The following is a 4,971-nucleotide window of genomic DNA, read 5'->3' as shown; positions in this document are numbered from 1 at the left end:
TATCACATAGGTTCTCTTTTACGAATAATGAAAACTCTTTTAATATTTTGAACTAATTGTGAAAGACAATGAATCTGTGTAGTAGTATTATCCTGTGTTGTTCCCCCTCCACACTGTAGCTGATCTCTGTTGTTTGCAGTATCTGGACAGCAAAGTCAGAAGCTGGCAAGGCTGACAGAGCTCATTCTCTGGTCTGGTGGAGTTAAAGTCTGAGATCTGATTTTGGCAGCCAAGCAGATGTGAAAGTTTGCATGGAACATAGTTTGTCAGGCAGCACATCTAGGATGCTGGCTGTTGTAGGACAATTATATAAGAAAGGAATACACAACAGTTTATAGGCTTTTACTGTTATTAAAGCATCAATGAATTTTATTGAAATGTTTGCTTATGCCATGCTTAAATAGAAAAGAAATTTGACACCTTATAAAATATTCATTAAGTTAAATAATCAAGGATTTTTATAGAGAAACATGTAGTTCATTCTTTGGCAGCATATCTGGTAGTGAAACTATTTGAATAGAACAGAACAGTGCCCAGGATTTTTTTAAATAAATAAATAAGGAAATTTATTTATTTTACATTCCCGCCAGTTTCCCTTCCCTCAACTCCTCCGCTTACAGCCCCCCTCCCTCCCGTTATCACATCCCTCAATAAACCCCTGTTTCTCTTTAGGAAATGGGAGGTCTCCCATGGATATGAACACAAAATGGCATATCAAGTGTCAAGAACATTAAGTACCTCCCTATTGCCAGAGGCTTTTCTGTGCCCTGGCCCAATCTTGCAGCAACTTATGAACTTATCATTCCAAGGTTTAGTATTAATTATAATTGTTTGACTGGTGGCTCAGACTTATTTTTAGCTAGTTCTTCCATTTAAATTGCTTCATTTCTATTAATCTGTGTATAGCCACATTACCTGTGCTTACTATACGTGTCCTGACACCTTTCTTCTAGGATGGCCACTGGAGTTTCTGCCCTTCTTTTTTTCCTGTATTCAGTTTGGCTTTCCTGCCTAGCCATATTCTGCCCTGCCACAGGCCAAAGTACCTTTATTCATTAATCATTAGAGGCAACACATATTCACAGCATTCAGAAGTATATTACATATCACCTCCCAACATATTAAGGATGGGCAAGGCAATGCAGTATGAGAAGTAGGTTCCCAAAAGCCAGCAAAAAAGTCAGAGACAGACCCTGTTCCCATTTTAGGACATCTACAAGAAGACCAAACTGAAGTGTTGTGAAGTATTATTTAAAGATGCATTGCCTTTGTTTATTCCCAGGAATATCACTTTAACTGTGTAAAGATGTGTTACATTTGTTTCTGCTGCCTTTGACAATGATATAAAAATGTACTGCATTTGTTTATGTTGTATTTGTTTAATCATGAAAAGCTGCTTTACCTTGACCCCCTCTGGCAACTCATTTGGGTTGATAAAGAGTTGAAGGACAATAGATGGTCAAAGAAAGGATAGGCAGACCCAAGAGGCAGAGAGAATAAATAGGAGATGGAATCTAGGTTGGAGAAAAGAGAAGAAGAGAGGAGAAGGAGACAGAGACTCTGAGGATTCTGAAACCCAGCCAGCCAGGCAAACAGACATGGAGACACCAGAAAAGAAAGACCTACATAAGGAAAAAAAGGTAAAAAACCCTGAGGCAAAACGTAGACAGAGAGATATAGGACAATTTAAATTATAAAAGCTGGCTAGAAATAAGCTAAGCTAAGCTAAGGCCAGGCATGTGTTAAATAAGTCTCTGAGTTTTGATGTGGGAGTTGCCTGTGTGGTTGACCAAAGGAAAAAGCCTGCTATACTACACAACTGTAACATATGTGCAATGATTAGGTCAGTCCCATGAATGCTCCCTCTTTGTAATTTCGTATTCTGTGAGCCTTTGTGTGCTCAGGTTGTTTGATTTTGTGATTCTTTTCTTGTGGTGTTCTTGAGCTCTCTGGCTCCTACAATTCTTTCTCCCTGTCTTCTGCAGGATTCCTGAGCTGTGCTTAATGTTTGGCTGTGATTCTACATCTGTTTACATCAGTTGCTGGATAAAGCCTCTCTGATGACAAATGGGATATGCAGAAAATCATTAGGCATCATTAAATTGCCTTTTTTTTCTTCACTCATATTTGATTCTATCCTAGGTCTCTGCTGTCATCCTGATGCTTCAGACACTGTCATGGGTGGGCTTACTCTCCTGGCAAGGGCCTGGGCTAAACTTGTCATTGGTTGGCCACTCCCTTAATCTCTAAACCTCCCTTACTCCATCCAGCACATCTCATAGGCAGCACAGACTGTAGGTCAAAGGTTATGTGACTGGGTTGGTTTTCTACTCCCTCCACTGGACATCGTGCCTGGTCACAGGAGGTTGTCAGATCAGTCTACTTATCCTCTATTGCTAGGACTCTTACCTTGGCTCATCCTTGTAGATTCCTAAAAGAGTCCCTTGTGCCAGGGATTTTTCCTGACACTTAATAGCCTCTTTCAATACTCTCCCCCGACCGCTCCCCAACCTGATGGCTCTGTGTTACCATCTGAACCTGCCCACAGTCCACTCATGAAATTTCTTCTATTCCCCTTCCTAGGGAGATATTTGTACCCTCCTTGATTCCCAGTCACTCTGAGTATGTGAATTTTAGCATGGCTATTTTTATTTCACAGCTAATACCCATTATGAGTGAGTTGGTCTTTCTGTGAGGATGATGTTTTATACTTCTTTGCATTTACCTTTAAATTTTCTGGCACCCTTGTTTTTTAACAGCTGAGTAATACTTCATTGTGTAAATGTACTACATTTTTGTATCCATTCCTTGATTGAGGGACATCTAAGTGTGTCCAGATTCTAGCTGGCTATTACAAATAAAGTTTCTATGAATATAGTTGAGCAAGTGTTCTTGGGACATGGTGGAGTGTCCATTCGGTTTATGTCCAAGAGTAGTATAGCTGGGATTGATTCCCAGTTTTCTGAAAACTGTTACACTGATTTCCAAACTGGCTGTAGAAGTTTGCACTTCAACCATTATGAGATTCCTGGAGGCAGGATTGCCATTTCCGACTAAGGTAGAAGTAAGAGCCAATGGCTGGCTGTTTTGCTTTTCCGACTTTCAGGTTGAACCCCAATTTCTGTCTCTGGGTTTTTATTAATTGTGTTGCAGTTGGTGATTTTGAGAACTATGAGAATACAGCAATTAGATCCAGTCTGTTCACCTTCTACTGAGACATTTTTAATAATATATTAACAGTTTATATGTGTTTTATAGTGAGCGAAATAACATTCACACAGACATTTTTCTGTGCTCATTTACTAACGTATAGTTTACTTCACAAACCACATTGTTTATTCTTAACTGTCCAATTCAAGAAAACTAGCTACCAAGTTTTCTTGGTGCATTCAGTTTCTGATTATAGTGAATTCAGAATTTTCATCCTGTACAATTATGAAAGGAAACTACAAAGGTAATATTTGTATTATGCATTCTGAAATACCTACAAAATTTCATTTTGTGTTTTTACCCAAAATTCCTATTTATTTCCAGATTTACTTATATAAACATGTTCTTCTCTATACCTTTCACTGAGATCCTTTTAGTAAACAGATATGAAAAGAGTATCATTTAATAACAATGACTAATGAATATTTCCCCAAGATTTAAATAATCAGAAAAACATTGACCAAGCTTCAAATATTTTGAAAATATTTTTTTTTAGTTTTAAAGTCAGTGACATATATATACTTCTTGCAGACACACCCACTAAGGCTTGGCATCTAGCATCAACATAAAGATCACCACTACTTCAAAACAGAGAGAATGACACACTAGGGAGAATGGCACAGGGGGATAGAACAGGAGATAGTAATTGCATTTAGCTCACTCCCTTAACACTACATAGCTGACACTAATCATAAGAAATCTTGAGAGAATATACATATATTTATTTATTACACATCTAATTTATCATCTCTACCTTAACTTCATTCCAATACGTTGTTTGTGGATTTAGAACATGAATCATGACACTTGATTCATAATATATGAATTACTTAGAATTTGAATTCTGTGTACTGTTCCACTAAGTACATACAGTGACGAGGTTTTATTTCAAACAATCATTACCTACTACAGAACTATTTCATGTGAAAGTCGCTGGCATTATAGCTCACACAGAACTGGGACTGCAGTTTCCAAGTAGAGCAAAGGTGAGTGCGTGAATTCAGTTTCTCCTAGCACTTTCCCACATTCATATGCGACAGAGTCTAAGATCCAGTCTCTAGCCAGTAGAGGAAAGTAGCTCAAAAGGTTTGCGCATATTTTGAGGAGACATATCAGAAAGAAGGAAAATATTTCTGTTTAAATCTAACATTTTTCCAAGTTTTGATGTTAACCCAAAATCTATCTAATTGGCTGCCGTATGTCCTCTGATAAAACAATAAATGCAGTTTGCCTTTGTGCTACTGGTGAGGTAGATACAAGGTATAACTAAATTTAATATAGGCATTCAATTTGCCTGGATTTTTAAAATTATCATGCTATAAATGCACCTCCGAATTAGAACAAGGCACTAAGAACTCTTATATTCCTTTCTGTTCTCTTGTATACAATCTTTGTTTGCATCAATAAAACCTTTAAATTCTTCATATGCTTTGATGATTTTTATAGAACCATACATTTCGAATAAGAAGACTGTACTTTTATCACTTGACTTTGATTTTTAGCAACCAGGCTTCTACCTCCCTCTCCCCTTCTAGTCTGAGGAGCAGGGGCTCTGTGTTATGCATCTCTCAACTTAGCAACAAAAACATTATTTCTGTTTGTTACTTTTGAATGGTTTTTACTGTAAATTCATACTGACATCCAAACAATATCTTCTTGAAGCAACATCATCCTATAAATATTCATTAATATTTTCTATAAATTTCAAAGGTTTGCATAGTATTATCAACTAACTTCTTTTTTTTTTTTTTTTTTTTTTTT

The sequence above is a fragment of the Microtus ochrogaster genome, chromosome 5 (assembly GCF_000317375.1).
Source record: "Microtus ochrogaster isolate Prairie Vole_2 chromosome 5, MicOch1.0, whole genome shotgun sequence".
Taxonomy (NCBI): domain Eukaryota; kingdom Metazoa; phylum Chordata; class Mammalia; order Rodentia; family Cricetidae; genus Microtus; species Microtus ochrogaster.
This window is presented reverse-complemented; position numbering follows the sequence as displayed.